Consider the following 19,015-nt stretch of genomic DNA (forward strand, 5'->3'; position numbering starts at 1 on the left):
AGCTGGCTCGCCGCACCCCTTTGGAACTCGGGTGGTGGAAGTCCCTCACCATGGCCCACTGCTGTCACATCGCTGTCCCCGTCTCTTCCTCCACTGCTTGGCTGGTCTGTGTGGCCGTGAGGGTCTTGACCGGGCTCCTGGATTCCAGGTACTCAACAGTCCCGTAGGAGACCATGGCCACTGCCAGGACGCCCAGCAGGATGTAGAGCTTGACACTGACACAGAGAAAGGAGCTGTAGCCGAAGGCGGCGACGAAACCCAGGGCCTCCCACATGCGATAACTGGCGAAAGCCGCTTCCTTGTTCCTCTCGAACAGGGTGCCAAAGAGAGCTGCAAGGGGAGGCGGCGTGAAAACCTGCGCCGACCCAGCGCCCGGAGGACGTCGGCGACAGAGCGCTCTGCCGCTGCCCAGTCCCCTCAGAACTGGACTTTCCGACCAGCCCTCCCTACAGACCAGGAACCCCAGCCGACAGAGGGGGCTGCACAGCCAGGCCTGGCCAGGGACAGCACCCTCCCCAGCCAGGAGCCAGCGAGGCCGGGCCCAGCCTGGCTGCTTCACTCAGGGACCTTCTGGGAAGCTGCTGAGGAGCTGGCCAAGCCAGGACCGAAGCGCTGAGTTTTCAGAGGGCAGCAGTAAGGCTACTCCTACATCTGGGATTTTCATTCCAATCCTTGGAGGATTTTTCCCTTTAAGTCACTCTTTTTCTTAACATCTTAAGTGTTTTTTTTTTTAATTTATTCTATGAAAGTTTTATTTTATTTTTTTGGAGGGAGGTAACCAGGGATTGAACTCTCGGACACTCAACCCCTGAGCCACTTCCCAGCCCTATTTTGATCTTATTTAGAGACAGGGTCTCACTGAGTTGCTAAACACCTCACTTCTGCTGAGGCTGGCTTTGAACTTGCGATCCTCCTGCCTCAGCCTCTCAAGCCACTGGGATCACAGAGGTGCGCCACCCCGCCTGGCATGATCTCATTCTTAATGGTCACACAGAAGTAGACATGTTTGGGGGTTATCCTGAGGACTTAGAGCAGAAGAATTCCACCAACAGATCCGGGGTGGAAGGCCCCTGGCCTGGTGAAGGAGCTCGTGTGGATAGGAGGTCCTCACAGGGACGGTGCTGATGAGAAAGGCTGCCGAGGATTGGGATGGGGTAACGTGGCTCCCTGGATGGGGATAGGTCACGGTGTCCTGGTAGGATGGGGGTAGATTGATCAATACGAATCCAGGAAAGCCTCATTAAAGTGGCCTCACAGGACCGGTGCTGATTAAGGGCCCCACGGGGCTGGTATAGATCAGAAGGGCCTGACTAGGTGGATGGAGACTACGTTGTCTTCCCAGGGCTGGGACCACTTAACCTCTCCCAGGATCCTTATTTTGAAGTCCTAACCCAAGTAGCTCAGAGTGTGCTCCTATTTGGAGACAGGGTCTTGGCAGAGATTACTAACTTCAATGAGACCACCTAGGTGGCCCTAATCAGATGTGGGCAGTGTCCTTACAGCAGAGGAAATCAGGCCACAGACTCCCAGAAGTATCACTTTGAGGACATGGGGAGGGAGGCCATCTGCAAGCTCAGAGACGGGCCTCAGCGGGCAGCAGCCCTGACCACACTGGCTGTCCAACTCAGGCCCCCACAAACGTGAGTGCTGTCAAGTCCCCTGGCTACGGTGGGACTGGCAGCTGCTGCAAACTCACGCAGTCTGATAAAAGCTTGCAGATGAAAGTCAGCCACTCAGCTTCCTGTCCCTCTGGGTGTGATTTTGGACACACCTACATGAGGTCTGCTAGAATCCCATCTCTGGACAGGACAGAGGAGCAGGTGCCTCTGGGAGGCCAGCTTATAAGATGACATGAGGACCTGCCCCAGTGTCTCCAGGTCACTGTCCAGCTCCGCCCAGCCTGCTGCTTCTCCCACCCTCTTCACAAAGACCACCCTTAGCCCCTGAGCTGCCACTGCAGAGCCTTCCCAGTATGCACGAGGCCATCCTGACAGCCTCGACACCCCCCTCCCCCTCCTGCCTAGACACATTCTAGTCTCTCTGCCAGCCTTCCCCCTCCCCCTGCTCCTCCCCCTCTCCTGATATTCCCACGCAGAGGGGAGTCCCCACCCGCATGGAGAAGTTGGGTCTTCCCAAGCCCTGTGACAGGGTGTTGCTGAGATGCTGAGGCTGCCTTGAGCTGGTGATCCTCCTGCCTCAGCCTCCTGAGATGCTGGGAATATAGCTATGTACCACCTTGGATGGGGGGCTGTGCCTTCTAGAGCAGGGCAAGGTCTGGGGAGCTCAGGGGAGCCAGCAGCAGAGACCCAGAGTTAAAATGCCTCTCCTGGCCACGACGGCTACCTGCAAACACACTCCGGGAGACATCACCAAGTACATGAGAATAACTGTTCTCCCCTAGGAGTTACGTGTTTGGAAAAGAAAACAATGTACCCTACTACAAAATACAGAAGTCATTCCACCTGAAACTACCCCTTATCCAAGGGTCCCTTGTTCTAGTCATTCACTGGACTTCAGCATTTGTTATGCCTGGGCTCTTAGTAACTTTGCCCAATTTTGACTTTTTTTTTTTTTTTTTTTTTGCCTGAGAGTATGTTCTATGTCAATATAAAGAAAGGAATTAACACAATTGTTTGTGTGCCTCAGGGAGGAAAAAATGCAAACATTCTCACTACAATCCTGTTAAACATCTGGGGAGTGACAGTATGGAAGCTGTGGAGCTGTTTAGCCAGTTCCTTCCTTGACTTGGAGTGCAGAAGTATTTTAGAGGATGCTCCTGCCAGGTGTGGCGGCACATGCCTGTAATCCCAGTGGCTCAGGAGGCTGAAACAGGGGGATTGTAGGTTCACAGCAGCCTCGGCCACTTAGAGAGGCTGTGAGCAACCTACTGAGACCCTGTCTCAAAGTAAAAATTTAAAAATTTAGATGTGACATGATTATGTCACTCAGTAAATCACATTTGTCTCTGTGGTGCAGGTTTCACCAAAGTCACTGCCTCCACTGAGGTCGTAGGGAGGGTCAGGAGACCAGCTCCGAAGCCCAGGGCTGGCATTGAAGCTGCTCCGTGAACAGGAAGAACATTCGGGTCATGGGAAAGGACCTGTCCTGGGGTCCAGTCCAGGATCTGAGGGGACTGTGTACTTTTATACCAAGTGTCAGGGGAAAGCCGTCCCCTACCTGGCACACTGGGGTGTAGCTGGTTTGCAGATTTTCTTTATTGAATTTCTAATCCCCCAGTGTCTCCTGGGTAAGGGTGGAACAGTGCCGTCTCAAGGTCTTCCCTTGACAGGGCTTTTCTGAGCCATGTCCCTCCAAGGGGCCCTGTGATCCCGTCACTGCAAGATCTGCCAGACACAGTGCTGTCTGCTTGGGGCACCCTCCTTCCCTGAGGTGGAAATGCAGGCCAGAGGGCTCCCTGCCCTTTTCAACCACCAGCCAGACATACACCCCTGCTCCCACCCCCATCGCCCAAGAACATCTGCTTCCTGCTCTCCCGAGTGCCCTCCCTGCAAACCTGTTCACTCTCTCTGCAGGAAGCAGAGTCATCCAACTGCACAGAGGCCCACATCCCTGACCTCAGCTGCCACTTCCCCGGGAGCCTCGCCAGCACTACTGCCTGGGTCAGGGCTCTACTGCCTGGGTCAGCACACCACTGTCTGGGTCAGCACACCACTGTCTGGATCAGGACACCACTGTCTGGGTCAGCACACCACTGTCTGGGTCAGGGCTCCACTGTCTGGGTCAGGGCTCCACTGTCTGGGTCAGGACACCACTGTCTGGGTCAGGGCTCCACTGTCTGAGTCAGGACACCACTGTCTGGGTCAGGACACCACTGTCTGGGTCAGGACACCACTGTCTGGGTCAGGGCTCCACTGTCTGGGTCAGGGCTCCACTGTCTGGGTCAGGACACCACTGTCTGGGTTAGGGCTCCACTGTCTGGGTCAGGACACCACTGTCTGGGTCAGGGCTCCACTGTCTGAGTCAGGACACCACTGCCTGGGTCAGGACACCACTGTCTGGGTCAGGACACCACTGTCTGGGTCAGGGCTCCACTGTCTGGGTCAGGGCTCCACTGTCTGGGTCAGGACACCACTGTCTGGGTCAGGACACCACTGTCTGGGTCAGGGCTCCACTGTCTGGGTCAGGACACCACTGTCTGGGTCAGGACACCACTGTCTGGGTCAGGGCTCCACTGTCTGAGTCAGGACACCACTGTCTGGGTCAGGACACCACTGTCTGGGTCAGGACACCACTGTCTGGGTCAGGGCTCCACTGTCTGGGTCAGGGCTCCACTGTCTGGGTCAGGACACCACTGTCTGGGTCAGGACACCACTGTCTGGGTCAGCACACCACTGTCTGGGTCAGCACACCACTGTCTGGGTCAGGGCTCCACTGTCTGGGTCAGGACACCACTGTCTGGGTCAGGACACCACTGTCTGGGTCAGCACACCACTGTCTGGGTCAGGACACCACTGTCTGGGTCAGGGCTCCACTGTCTGGGTCAGGGCTCTCTCCATAACCATGGGGGTGGGGGCCGAGTTAAATTTCCACTCTCCACGCTGCTTCCCCCGACTCCAGTCCTGCCACCGAACTGGATGAGGACTGAGGCCTGTGACTCCTGCCATCATCATGGGTGTTCTACTTCCTCCCAGTCACCAGTCCCCCAAGTACATCAGGGGTCCCTGGGGACAGCTCTGTGGGGCTGCACCTGGACCCTGTCACCTCTCCTTGGCATTCTGGTCCTGTCCCACATCTGTGCCCGGGTGGGGGGTGGGACCACCAGTGTCTGCCTCACCATTTCCCATGGCCTGGCATCAAGGTCACCCATCCTGTGATCTGGTGCCAGTATCTGGCCCACTCTCTAAACCCCGCAGGCCTCTCTCCTCCTCCCCCTCTGCTCAGCTTCTGGTCACCCAGGGACCACCAGGCCATGCAGGTGGCTCACCCTGCACAGCAGGAGCTGAACAGACACTCAGAGACATACTGCAGACCCAGAGCTCGGTGAGAAGCCCTCACAGTCCGGGCTCCCTCTCCCTTCCCCCACGCAAGCACCTGGCCTCTGACGGAGCCTTGGGCTGGCTGGGGTCTGGCGGCCACACCAGCGGCTGTCCACTCCCCTGCCATCTGCCCAGTGACTGAGCAAGGGGGCCAAGGGGCTGGGCTCTGCTCACTCACCGTTGTTCTGCGTCTGCCAGACAGCGTCCCCCATGCCCCAGAGGCCGGGGAGCAGGAAGAACACTGCCATCTGGGAGGAGCGTGGACGCCACAGCAGGAGGGCCAAGATGCAGGAGAGGTGGGTGGCTGCACCTGGGACAGAGGGAGGGGCCAGGACACGCAGTGCTTAGACCCCAGCAGAGGAGCCACATTTCCTCCTCTGCCCCCTGCTTAGCCGTCACCACAGTGTGAGGGGACCGCAGGTCTCTTGAGCAAGCTGGGGCATTGTGCCACCTGATCCGGGTGGACCTCTGGGCTCCAAACCTGCCTCAGAGAACCTGTCCCGTGGACTGCAGCTGCCTCAGCCTGGGGGGTTATAGGCTGTCTTCTCTGGACCTCAGGTGGCTCCTAAGCTGAGGGGACTTAGACTCAGTGACTGCAGAGGGGCTTCTCATGAGGGTGAGCCTAGGGCCCCTGGTGAAATGTTTCTACGGAGCTCCTGGGCCTCCGAGCTACTGGGTGGCACCTGTGCCATCAGTCCCCACCCCCTGTCTGAGCAGTCCCCCCCTTCCACTGCCGAACTGGGAGGGGGCCACCTACCCAGCACGTAGATGGCTCTCCTGCCCGTGTAGTGGGAGAGCCTCCCAAACAACAGAGAGCAGAGCGCAGTGGACGCAGAGAAGCAGATCATTACGTAGCCCACAAACTGGATGCCCAGGACACAGGTGACGAAGGACTGCAGGAAGCACAGGGGGCCGTCAGCAGGGCCCACGCTCCTCTGTGGCTCCAGCCCCAACTCCCTGTGCTGCTGAGAACCACTGGCCCTGGGACAGCAGGCACACTCCTGTCTGCAGGCCCAGCACAGGGGACGACACTCGTGACCGTAGGGACATCCCCCCAGGGTCACAGCTGAAAAGAGAGCTAGTGGACAGACTTCTACGTGGAGTCCTCCCCGTTCTGTGCCCAGTGTCACCGTCTAGGCATGGACCCACGGCACTGGGAGGGACAATCGTCCACCAACCCCATCACTTCCTACTGGCCCTAAAGACAGAAGAAGATGGTTTGAAAATTGGGGTCTAGCAGGAGAGGCCAGGAGCTGAGATGCTGCCCTGCCAGTCACAGGAAGTCCCTGGGCACCCTCAGCACACACTGCCATCCTGGGCAGGACCAAGGCAGACACCCAGGAGAAGGGCTGGAGACTGCTCACCTGGGCTGGGGCACAGACAGCCCTGATGGCTTTGGGGTGTCCAAAGGCCAAGTGGACTTTGGGTTGTCCTGTTTGCCTCTTTGGAACCTTCGAGACCCTCCCTCCACACCGGAGACTGCCCTCCGTATAGCACTGACACACGCAATTCACCACACCAGACAGTTCTGGGGCACACTCGTCCCTCAAGGATGCTTGTCCTTGATCTGAAATTCAGTCTGAATGGGCAGCTGCCCCAATGGTGCTGGTAGGCAGCTCGGCCAGGGAGGCGGGGTGGTGGGAATGAGGCAGGAGGACCAAGCCCTGGAGGGCAGGCCTAGGTGACCCAGACTAGCCAGTCCAGCCTTGATTGTTGTCCTCTCAAGGTTACATAATGCCCAGAGTGTGGTGGGGACAGGGATGTCAACTCCCACCCAGGACCTGAGAGGGCCTGTGGGTCTGAAGGTACTTGGGGCTGAGTCACACGCTCAGCCCTGCCAGGGCCAGGACCTCTATGGGCTGTTCCCACCCTGGACCTGGGTAGGTGGCCCTGGGACCCTGTGTCCCTTCAGGTGCAGACGGGGCAGGGGCACCAGTCGGGCGGTGACTGCATGACTGCTGCGGGGCCTACCCTGGTGTACTCTCCAGAGAGGAACCCCTGCTGCAGTCCACTGTACATCGGCAGCAGGGTCAGGAGGCACAGGCGCTTGTCCCTGAAGAGCTTGAAGGTTGACAGTAAGGTGGACCCAAGGCGTGGTGGCTTCGTCTCGGCCTCGTTCTGGGATTCACTGTCCTCTGTGGCTTCCAGAAACACGGCTGTCAGCAGGATGGCCAGGACGCCAATCGCTGAAAGGGGCAGAGGGGCAGGGAGCTTCAGTGTGGACAGGACACACCCAGCCGCTTCCTGCCTTCCCACAGGTTCTCCCAGTCTAGACGCAGGTGCCGTCAGACACACCAGACCTCAGCCAAGCCTGGGACCCCACGTGCCTAGCCACACAGACACACATGTTGCTCGTGGTCAACGTGGGGCCTCCAGGCTTCCACGGGGAGCCTGCCATGGACCCGCACTGTCTTCACGGGCACAGGAGACACAACAGGCCACCGTCTGTCTGAATTCCTGCAGCAATGTCTACCGACAGCAGACTTTTTAGGAAAACAAGTCCCATCAGGGTACCATGTGCTACACTCGTGTTTATTTTGAATCTTTTACCTAAAATACTTTGGTGGGAACTGGTTAAATGGAGTGGATGCCATCACAGTGGGTCACGTTCGCTGCAGGGGATAAGGACAGAACTCTATTACCCAGGTGGAAGAGGCCACCAAGATCAGTAAAGAAGAGACAAAGCAAGTGCTGAGCCAGGTGCTGACCATGCGCCACCCGTGCTCAGCAAGGGGGACATGGGGATTTAGTCCCTATGTGCCCTGAAGGACTGGAGAGAAGCAGACTGGGGCGGAGGGACAGTGCTGAGGGGCTGCACAGCCTTTTATCTGAACCACGTCAACGGGCTGCTGTGTAAACTGCTGTTTCTAACAGTGATGGGATCCGCTCCGAGGGAGCATCCTGGACCCCCAGGTGCCAGGCCTCAGGAGCCAATGAGTCCCCTCCTCCCCGCCTGCCCCTGGCCCGCCCTCCTGTGCCTCAGCCCTGCTCTGGGTGGGGCCAAGCTGCTGCAGGTGGTGTCTCTCCACAGAGTCCCTTTCACTCCCAGCCGGTTCTCGGCTTTCTGGCAACAGGGATGACCCCGTGTGGGTGGCACAGGCTAGACGGAGGGAGTCTGGTCTTTCCCTTCCTCCTGGCACCGCTGGCCCTCAGAACACTTTGCAAGGACTCCTTCCCAGGGCGAGTATCTCAGACCTGCCCTCCTTGAAGTTGGTGTGAAGGATTCGTCTCTGTCTCTCTGACCTCGCCACCCCTCCCCTTTCATGACCAAGGGGCACTGGGGAGGCTCACCGAGCTCTGCAGCTGACCAGCCCTCACCAGCCACATCAGGGCCTTCACCACTCGCCCAACCGACAGCTGGGTGTGGGGCACAGGAGCTCCCTGGCATCCCCAGCTGAACAGGCCCCTCCAGAGGAAGCCTGGAGTCTGGCTGCGTGTGAATCAGGGGGAAATCATGGTTTCCTCTCCTCTGCGGAGACGGGGAGCTTGGGAGAGGCAGGTCAGCATGCAGAAGCCACACACCTTTGCTAGGAGCCAGGTGTGTGCAGACACCATGTGACCCAGTTCCCTCAAGGCGGTGGGGGATGTTGTGCAGGTAACGCTCTCGCCCTAAAGAAACTGGCTGCAAGAAACTTCTTCATGAGTACAAGGTCAGGGAGCCTGAGGTCACTAAGTCACCGTGCTCTGCAGGTGCCAAGTATCTAATGAGCAGCACCTGGGGCTAAGGCAAAGGAGGACTTGAAGGATAGCCTGAGGGTGCCACCCGTGCAGGGCAGGAGGGAAGGAGGGCCGCGAGCCACGGACGCGCTGAGGTGGTCTCCTGTGGTCTGTGCCACTCCTCTAGATCTGGGTCAGCACTCGGCCTGTGGCCACATCCTGCTACCACCTGCTGCCGTGAATACTGCGTTACCGTTGACTGACCCACATCTCTGTCCTTCCCCGGGTGAAGACAGAACGAGCAGTTTCTTGAGACCAGGGGATGCCAGGAGCCTAATGTCCACTCCCAGATCCATCTCTCAGGGTGTTCACCCCAGGTCTGGAGTCCTGGAGCCATGGTCTCTGCTCTTGGTTGTCCAACTAGAGAGTGCAGAGCAGGGACGTGATCTCAGCTCAGCCTGGACACTGCCGTGAGCTGGGCCTACCTGCTCCCGTGGGGGACAGGGAAGGAAATGCAGGGAAAGCGGAAAGCGCAGGCCTGGCTGACCTCTACCCCTGTCCCCAGCACCAGACCCACAGAACCTGGGAACCCACGGGAAAGCACAGGCCACAGCCCGCTCCTCACCGACTCCCTCCACACCCTCCACTCTCCTTCCCAGCCACTCATCGGGCCTCAGACACCTTGGAGGGTCACCAGTCTCTGCTGTCCAGCCATGCTCCTGAACCTCCAGGCTCTCGGTCCCTCTGACCCTCTCACACCCACTCCCTGCTGCTTCTGCTCTCTTGTGTGCTCTGACTCCCCGTTTGCTCTTCCGTCTTCTGCAGGGCTCCCATGCCCTGGCCAGCCTGTGAGCACTGAGTCGCCCAGGCTATGGACCGTCCTCCCTGAAGTCCTTCCTGCTTCTTCCTCCCTAAAAACTCATCTCCTCCTGAGATCTCAAACTTGGCCCCTAGATGCCCCCAGACCCTCTCCTGTATCTGGTCCCCTGTACACTCTGAAGGGTCATCTGCCCCATCAAGCCAAATCCCTGCAGGCTGGTTGGCCTCAGCCACTTCTCCCTGTGTCTGCACACACACCCACTGGTCTTGTCCTCACTGTCCAGATGCTGCCTGTGCCCCTCGCTGCTCCTCTGGGTTGTGGCTCCCTGCTGGCTGGTCACCACCCAGCTTTCCTGCATCCCCACATCAGGTGGATATGAAAATCTGCCCAGGAAACAGATCTGCCCTTATCCTTGGGTCTTTCACAGTAGCCTTGACCAGTCTGACCACCTGTCTCAGACAGCCCACAGTGTCCCCCCAGTCGCACCTCCATCAACCCTTCCTGGCCTTTCAGGGTCACCTGGATGGAGTTGGTCCTCAATGCCTTGGTCCCCTGGATGGGGTCTGTGGTAGCTGCTTGCCTAGTGAGCTGGCTGTGGCCAGTGAGCTGGCCAAGTGTGGCTAGGGAGCCTTAGAAACAGACTGTGGGATTTAATTGGTTGGAATGTGGCTGATGGCCAGTGCATGGGGCTCTGGGGATGAGAAGAGATTTAAATGTCACGGGCACCCTGCAGGGTAGCGCTGGCCCACAGGCCTGCTTTCCAAAGAGAAGCCCCTGAAGACCTCCAGACCACACAGGGCAGGGGTGCTGAACGGAGACGGACCACTTAGGAGCTGGGAAGGTGCTCTTCAACCCAGGAAGCGGCTGGGCTTGGCCTTCGTGGGACTCTCTTGGGCTCAGGACACGTACCGGTGTAGATGCCCAGCAGTGTGTAGATCAGCTCCTGGGAGGGGCGGTGGGTGCTGTTGGTGGGTGCTGTGGCCATCAGGCAGTCGTTAGCCCCACAAGACTCGGGGTGCTCCTCTGGGGTGGCCTCTGTGGGGTCAGGAGTGTTAAGGTCTGTAAACAAGTCAGATTGGCACCTGTTATTTTGCCAGAGAAATGTTAAAGTCTGTAAACAAGTCTGGATGGCGCCTGGCCAAATGCCAGAGGGAGTGGTTTGTAAAGTAACAAAAGCGAGCCATTAAGTGTGGAGATTCCTTATTGGTTGACTGCTGTATCTAGTTTATGCTAATTAAGATAAGCTGTGTAAAATGTATAAATACCTCGGTTGTCCTACAATAAACGGCTCCTATTCCTGCTGCATCAACGTACACAAGTCATTCGTCACCCCCCGCTTATTCTGCTGCAGCCGGACTGCGGCAAGGAGCAAACAGCCTATGAGAGTCCTGGTGATAGAGAGTCCTGGGCGACGGAATGGGAACAGGGCGCAGGGTGGTGGAGCCTCTGAGGCAGGACGTGGAAGGACCCAGCTGTTTGACAAGGACCAGGGCACGTTCACCCTTAGGCACACCCTGATCTCAAGACCCCTCATCAGGGAGGGAGAGGGTCAAATCCACTTTCTGCCGAGACAGGGAAGAGCACACGCAGCGTGGGCCTGGCTACTTCGTGCCCTCTCCTAACGCACCGCAGTCGGTGTCCAGGGTCTGCATGGCACAGCCTCGTGACAGTGACCTCGCAGCACTGTCTGGCAAGACGTGCAGCACAGGGACGGAAGGCCGTGAGAGCTGAGGGCACCAGGCGGTGGGTGCGGAAACCCCGCTGGCCCTGAGGATGTGTGCCCTGGGTTCCTGCCCTCAGCTCCCAGGCCTGAATGTCCAGTGAGCCTGCTGCTGCACTCGCCAGGGCCCAGACGTAGCCCTCCCTGCTGGGGGACAGCAAGAACCAAGCCCCTGTGGTTTCCCTGTGGGGATGCCAGTAGCCAGTGATGATGGTGCTCTGGAAAGAGCAGGAGGTTTGGCTACAGCTTCCCAAAGCTGGGCTCTACCTGGGAGAGCAGGAGCTGGGCCAGGCTGCAGGACAGGGTCAACCCGACAGCAGCAAGAGGCCAGAGCCTTTCCCCCAGGGCCGGCTCCTGCCCAACTCCTCTGGCCAGACTGAGATCCTCCACACGGTGGTGTGCAAGTCACGTTCCACATCACGGCTGGGCAAGGGACACTTAAGGCAGGTGACGCAGGGCTCCGCCATGAGTGCACCTCTTGATACAGGAAGGACTGGCCACAGAACTTTAAAAAGCTGCCCATGGATTAATTCCATAGGAAACAGTCAGGCAAACCTGTTTTTGCCCCCAAGGAAGCCATGACTCCATGGACCCTTGCTCCCTGGGAGGGGGCAACGTGTGGAGATGGATCTTCAGACCCTGACTGTCCTTGGAGGAGCAGGGTCCGCATGTGACTCTGCAGCTGGGGCCAGCTGAGGGCCTCCTCTGGGAACAAGGGCAAGTGCCTACGTGCTGTCCGCCCTCTTGGAGGTCACCAGGGACACCCTGTTCTTCCCTTACCTTGAGTGGGAGTCTGCCCAAACACCAGAGAGGAGATCAAGTTGCCCCACACCCCAGAGGACTGGAAGATGAGGAAGAAGATGCCGAACTACTGGTTCACCACGTCCTCGCCGAGCTCGCCCACTTCCTGTGCATGCGTGTTCCCCAGGACCGTGAGGTAGGTGCACTGAGCAGACCACAGGGGGGCCGCTCCCAGCCCCAGCAAGATGGAGGTGAGGATCAAGGTGAACCTGCAGAGAGCAATGGGTGGCCCCTGCATCCCTGCCCTTGATCCTGGCCACGCCTCCCAGACTCACCCTCCTCAACTGAAGGTTGAGGTTCTTCCTGCCATTACTGGGGCCATGGAGCCCGTGGGGTGCAAGGGAAGCTGAGGGCCGTGGACAGATCCCAGGAAGAGGTCAGCACTGGAGGTCAGGAGGAAGAGAGGGAGCCATTGGGAAGGCAGGGAAGTCCTGGTGGGAAAGTGGGGAGGGGGCTGCCAGTCAGCCTCCCGCAGAACCTGAAGGGACCAGCACAGAGGAGCGCAGTCAGGTGCCACCAGAGTCCTGCAAACCAGGAGGTGGGGGGGTGGGAGGGCGGGTACCAGCTGGCGTAGAAGTTGCCCAGGGAGAAGGCCACGTAGCAGCACATGGAGCCAACAATGGTCCACTTGCAGCCACATCTCTTGATGAGAATGGGTGGAAGGAACATGGAGGACAGGAGGACAGCGCCGTAGAGCGTGCCAAGCGTCGCCACCCCCATGCTGTCCTCGCTGTAGAGGCTGCTCTGTGGAAACAAGACCGGCCTGTCAAGGAGGGGGAGGAATAGGCAGGGGAGGGGTGTGGGTGCGAGGACCTGTGGGCTCAAGGCCACCTCAGGTCCCCAACCTAGCAACAGGCCCTCTTGTGCTAAGGACACTGCAGGTAAGTGGCGTAAGGCCAGCAGCCTGTCAACAGCAGGGATGGGCACCCTGCTCCCTGTAAGTGTGGAGGTGGGGACACCCGCCAGCCTCAGCACCTGGGAGGAGGACCAAGAGAAGCTGCTGGAAGGCCTCCCTCTGCGTGGAAGCAGAGGGCCCTTCTCCCGATCCTCCTGCAGTGCTGGAGCAGTACTGAACTCTGGTTCAATACTGGGCATGCAGTAGGAGGCCACTTCTTGACCTGGTTGACAAACCATGGGAGACTGTGGTCATCACCAGAAGTTCCAAAACGGTGTCATTGTATGACAGCCCTGGCCACAAGGTGCAACACTGAGCAAACTGCTCTCAGGGACAGCGATGGCCTGCCTCCTGCCAGTCCATGGAACTCTCTGAAGGTCTAACTGCCAGTGAAAGATCAGACTTGAAGTCATGTCGACTCAACCCAGGTCCATGGCACCAGCACCAGAGCCTTCTGGAAACCATGGGGTTTTGTATGACTCGGACTCAGGAGGAAGCAGTCCATCAGTAGTTCAGAAGGAAGACTGTTCTGCCCAGGTTCACACTTTTGCTTAAAGGCAGCATGGGATCGATGAGGTCTAGCAAGGTTTGATAGATTGTTATTTCTGCACAGAGCACAAAGCCAGGGGCAGGGAGCCATGGAATTCAGGATTTTTCTTGTGTCTCCTTCTGACCACCAAAGGCAAATCGTCCTCTAAAGCACTCTCTCGAGACACTGGCTCTGCTTGTCCAAGGGTCACACAGTGTACAGCCCGTGGAAATGTAAGTAGGACTGACGCTGTCAGGTTTGTATTAAAACACAGTCTGTTCTGGAGAATTCAGAGGCACGGGGCGAAGAGAGTCTAGGGTGCATTGACAAAAGAAATGGCCTTGCACTATCTGTTGCCTGTGGCTCTGGAGGCAGGTCAAGGTCATGTTCCAAGGCCCACACCTACCTGCAGGTTCTGCAGACCTCCATAGGCTGTGAAGAGGAGGAGGAATCCAAAGGAGACCACGAGGACGTTCCTCAGGCTTCTCTCCATGGTGCCAGCTCAGGGTCCACTGGCAGTGGGCACATAGAGGTGGAGCTCCCTGCAAGAAGCAAGTCGGCACAGGGAAGCCACCTGAGCCAGGGTGCCGTCCTCCCTCTGAGTCACAGTGTGCTAGCGTCAAGGCTGCTACTAGTTAATGAACTTGGTCACACTGGGCCCCGGAGCACCAGGGTGTGTTACTCATTTACCTTCCTGCATCTCACCTCGACCCCTTCCTCTGAGGCAGTGCGGGTGGCTCTTCTCAGCCGGGACACGATGGCACTTTCACATTACTTTGGATAGGTGTGATCTCATGGCAAAGTGATACACTTCCTATTCTACACGTGCATGTTACCTACCTTCTACCTGGAAAGAAGTTGTCAACAGTGCTGAATGTGGAAGGTTCTTCTGTCCTAAAAAGCAAAGCATAAATGTCAACCCCAAGGCACCGAGTTCAACTTCTGAAAAGGTGCTAATATGAGGACACCCCAGGCCCAGCCTTGGCATTGCAAAGACCCGATGATCTTACACTGTTGAGGCCATTTAAGAAGATTCCATGAGTAGGACTCTTTACAACATGCAGAGCACCCCAATGGGCCCATTTCATCCACACAGCACTCTTCTAACTATCTAAGAAATCTAAGACCTGTTACACACAGGACACAGCTTCAGCTGAGGGGTTGGACATGTCCCTTCTCGAGCAGTGCTGGTCGGGTCAGCAGTCACTGGCCACATGCAACAGCTGAGCTCCTGACCTGCAGCAGGTGGAGCTGTGACACGGAACTCAGAGCTGCATTTTATTTAGTTAATTAAAATTCAAACAGCAGTTACTGAATTGGATAGGGCAAGTCTGCCCCAAACCTCAGAGCTGAAGCTGGAAAAATCCCTTTGCTACTCATTTGTTAGTAAAGCTAGATGCTTGCGGACTGTTCCCAAAGCTCTGTGACCCTGGTCACCTCTACCTAGTGTGGATCTATGAAGTGAGCCTTCCAGCGTTGGTCAGGGACATGTGGTGGCAACTGTTGAGGGAAGCCACCATCTGAAAACCATGACCCTCAGTCAAGGGGATGAGGTGCTGGAAGCTTAGTCTGATGACAATGAAAGTTTGATGAGATAATATGTATGTGGAGCACATGTGGGTGACGCTGCTCGTGCAGAACTGAGAGCAGCATGGTGCACAGGGCCTGACCCTGGAAAGGCTCAACCGTTCCCCCTGGTGGGCGTTCTCAGGTGGCCATGTCCTCTCTGCACCTCGACCTCCCTTGGAAAGGGAGGCTGCAAAAATTCAGAAAGTCCCCGCAGCAGCTGGGCGCCGTGGCACACCTGCGATCCCAGCGGCTCGGGAAGCGGAGGCAGGAGGATCACCAGGTCCAAGCCAGACTCAGCAACTCAGCGAGGCCCTCAGCCATTAGTGAGAACTTGTCTCAAAGAGAAAAACATTAAAAAGAGCTGGGATGTGGCTCAGTGGTAAGGCACCTTTGGTTCAGGCCCTAGTTCTGGAAAAAGTAACAATACTCAGCATCACATGGACTTTCCACCTCAGCCTTGTAATCAGTTAATGAACTTTGACCTTCTTTTCAGTTTTGTAAGCCACCTCAGTGGCTTCGACTCTGGCCTGTATATCTTATGCACAGGGCACTTGTCCTTGGTACTGGACGACTTCTGACTTTGTCTTCTGCTACTGCTGCTCTCTGGCCTGGCTGCTCAGGTTGACCCCGACCATCTTCTGGATGGGCCACCAGCCCTGGGAGCATCTTCAGCAGCTGCTTCCCAGCTCCCCACGGAGGACCTGGGACTCCTGACGCGTTTTACGCCATGCAGAATCCCCTTGGCCTCCTGTTTCGGTCTTTGCAAGCTTCCCCCTCCCTGTCCTGTCCCCTAGCTGGGAACTCACTTCCGACATCACTACTTTGGTCACATGAGCCTCTTCACCACCTCACCCCAGGCCCTGCTTCATGGAGGTTTGGAGAGACTTTTAAGATTATTTTTTATTCATATGTAACAGCAGAGTGCATTGCAATTCTTACTGCACATATAGAGTGCAATTTTTCATATCTCAGGTTGTATACAACGTATATTCACACCAATTCATGTCTTTATACATGTACTTTGGATAATAATGTCCATCTCATTCCACCATCATTTCTAACTCTATGCTCCGGCCCTTCCCCTCCCACCCTCTGCCCTATCTATAGTTTGTCTATTCCTCTCATGCTCCCTCTCCTACCTCACTATTCATCAGCCTCCTTATATCAGAGAAAGCATTCGGCGTTTGGTTTTTTGGGGATTGGCTAACTCCATTTAGCATTATCTTCTCTAACTCCATCCATTTACCTGCAAATGCCATGATTTTATTCTCTTTTATTGCTGAGTAACATTCCATTGTGTATATACGTCACTTTTTATCCATTCATCTACTGAAGGGCATCTAGGTTGGTTCCACAGTTTAGCTATTGTGAATTGTGCTGCTATAAACATTGATGTGGCTGTGTCCCTGTAGTATGCTGTTTTTAAGTCCTTTGGGTATAGACTGAGGAGAGGGATAACTGGGTCAAATGGTGGTTCCAATCCCAGTTTTCCAAGGAATCTCCTCCATACTGCTGTCCATATTGGCTGCACCAATTTGCAGTTCCACCAGCAGTGTATGAGTGTGCCTTTTCCCCACATCCTTGCCAACACTTATTGTTGTTTGTCTTCATAATAGCTGCCATTCTGACTGGAGATGGTATCTTAGAGTGGTTTTGATTTGCATTTCTCTAATTGCTAGAGATGTTAAACATTTTTTCATATGTTTATTGCTTGATTATACATCATCTTCTAAGAAGTGTCTGTTCAGGTCCTTGGCCCATTTATTGATTGGGTTATTTGTTTTTTTGATGTTTAGCTTTTTGAGTTCTTCATATACCCTAGAGTTTAGTGGTCTATCTGATGTGTGAGGGGTAAAGATTTTTCTCCCAAGATGTAGGCTCTGTATTCACCTCACAGATTGTTTCTTTTGCTGAGAAGAAACTTTTTAGTTTGAGTCCATCCCATTTATTGCCTCTTGATTTTTAATTCTTGTGCCAAAGGAGTCGTATTAAGGAAGTTGGGGCCTAATGCCACATGAGTACTACTTTTTCTTTTAATAGACGAAGAGTCTCTGGTTTTTTTCCTAGGTCCCTGATCCATTTTGAGTTGAGTTCTGTGCATGCTGAGAGATAGGGGTTTAATTTAATTTCGTTTTGTTGCAGATGGATTTCCACTGTTCCCAGCACCATTTGTTGAAGAGGCTGTGTTTTCGGTTTGGGGGGATTTTAAGAGTGCGCAGCGTCTTTACCTTCTGGGAGGCTCCTTACCACAGAAGCCTCCAGCACCCCAGATCCCCGAGGCAGGTTTAGACATGGTCACCCACTGGCTTCCTCGTGTCTTCCCAGACCCTGACAACGGCCCTCATCTGCAGCAGCAGCCCCACAGACATGTGCTTGAACAGGGAAGGGAATGGCAGACCTGGGCACCTAGAAGCTGTCTTGGCTTCCATGCCACTCCAGCATTATGGGCAGAGTGTGCCCAGGAGCTGGGAACCTGCACCAGGGCTACCCTACACAAGACCGAAGAGGTTGACACAGATGACCCAAGGTACCCACAATCATCCCACTCCTGGAAACTGGCATCCAGGGGAGTTCCAGTACCTGGGATGGAACAGAAAGGACTTCCGAGGCCTTGAATGTTGGATAACAGATCAAAGGACAGGTAGCTCATCCCAAAGAAAGGAAATGGGTTGCTAACCACTAACCTGGGGATCCACTCCCCCACCCCAACAGCTGCTGACCCCCTGGAGATCCAGCCGCACCTCCCAGCACAAGGAGTGGCTGATGATTCCCCCTGGCTCTTCTTCCCCTGTCTTGGGCACACAGGCAGACAGAAAGAGGAGGAGGGTGGACAGGAAATCTGGGACCCACAAAGGGGCAAGTCAGACTCCTCTCAGGGGCAGCCAGCTGGGCCCTCACTTCTCTCCTGCTCTCTATCTCTGGTTTGTCTGTTTCTTAAATAAAACTGGCTTTCCATGCTCGCCCCTGTGACTCTCGGGGTCTATCTTCAACACTGGGGGGAATGAGGACCCACCCCAGTTTCCAAGACTGGTACCAACTTCACGGCTAGGTGCCACTGTTTGCCACCACTGGTAGCCGGCTGCTCCCAGGAGGCCAGTGGTAGAGATCTCTGCTTAACTCAGCAGGCTTCCTGCCAAGAAGCTGGGGAGAGCTCTGAATTTCAGGGAAGTGCCGTGAGTGACCAGCTCTGCCCAGGAGAACGCGCACAGAAGCCGATCAGCCTCAGTGTTCCTGACATGTACCCCTGAAGTCCCCTAGCCCTCGTCTGACTCTGACCTGCAGAGGATGGCACTTGCAAGCACAGGGAGGGGCGATGGCTGTGTCCTGAGCAGCTGTCGCACTGGGAGAGGGCTGCACTCAGGGCCTGGGCAACCTTGGGGAAGAGCCACGGGTACTAGCACAGCCATGGTGAGCAGAAGGGTTTTCTCTTAGCTGTTATTCCAAAGCACCCATGATCCCAGGACAGGTCGGTGCCAGACTGGACCCCCATGGGCATGTGTGGCCGTGACAGCTGGCACCCAACTGTTCAGATACCTCCTGAGTGGGTGGAGGGTTCACGGGACCAGCGTTTGTCCTCAGTGAGGCAAAGCCTCCAACTGGGGAAGGGGTTTGGGACAGGAAGGCTGTGTTGATCTCTGAAGCCCCTAATTCCACATCCCGCAGAGGGCAGGTACCGCTCAGGACAGAGCAGAAGCTGCTGACCCTCTCCACTCTTAGGGGCAGCTCCCGGCCCACAACCTCAGAGCTCTCTTGTCCTGGGATTCTGGAGCTTCCTTTCTCTGACGGGTCCTTAGCACACACCTCCTCTGGGGACATTTGAGTCCCCACTAACCACCAGCCAGGCTGCCCAGCCCCCGGCACAGCATCCCACCTGCTGAAGCACCCTCTGGGTTCCAGAGTGGGGGGCGTCTGAACCCTGCCTCCTCTCCCCCAGCGCAGCAGCCACAGTTCAGGAAACCGTAACTGCTTCACTCTCACTCCAGGGGTGACGGAGGGCCCTGGATTGGGACACTCATTCACACACACA

General features: G+C 56.3%; 1 pseudogene; it reads right to left on the reverse strand.

The window, feature by feature from the left end:
• Positions 1–64: 64 nt before the first annotated feature.
• Positions 65–13,912, reverse strand: LOC143402257 (protein unc-93 homolog A-like; annotated as a pseudogene).
• Between the last annotated feature and the right edge of the window lie 5,103 nt (positions 13,913–19,015).

Source organism: Callospermophilus lateralis, chromosome 6 (assembly GCF_048772815.1).
Source record: "Callospermophilus lateralis isolate mCalLat2 chromosome 6, mCalLat2.hap1, whole genome shotgun sequence".
Taxonomy (NCBI): domain Eukaryota; kingdom Metazoa; phylum Chordata; class Mammalia; order Rodentia; family Sciuridae; genus Callospermophilus; species Callospermophilus lateralis.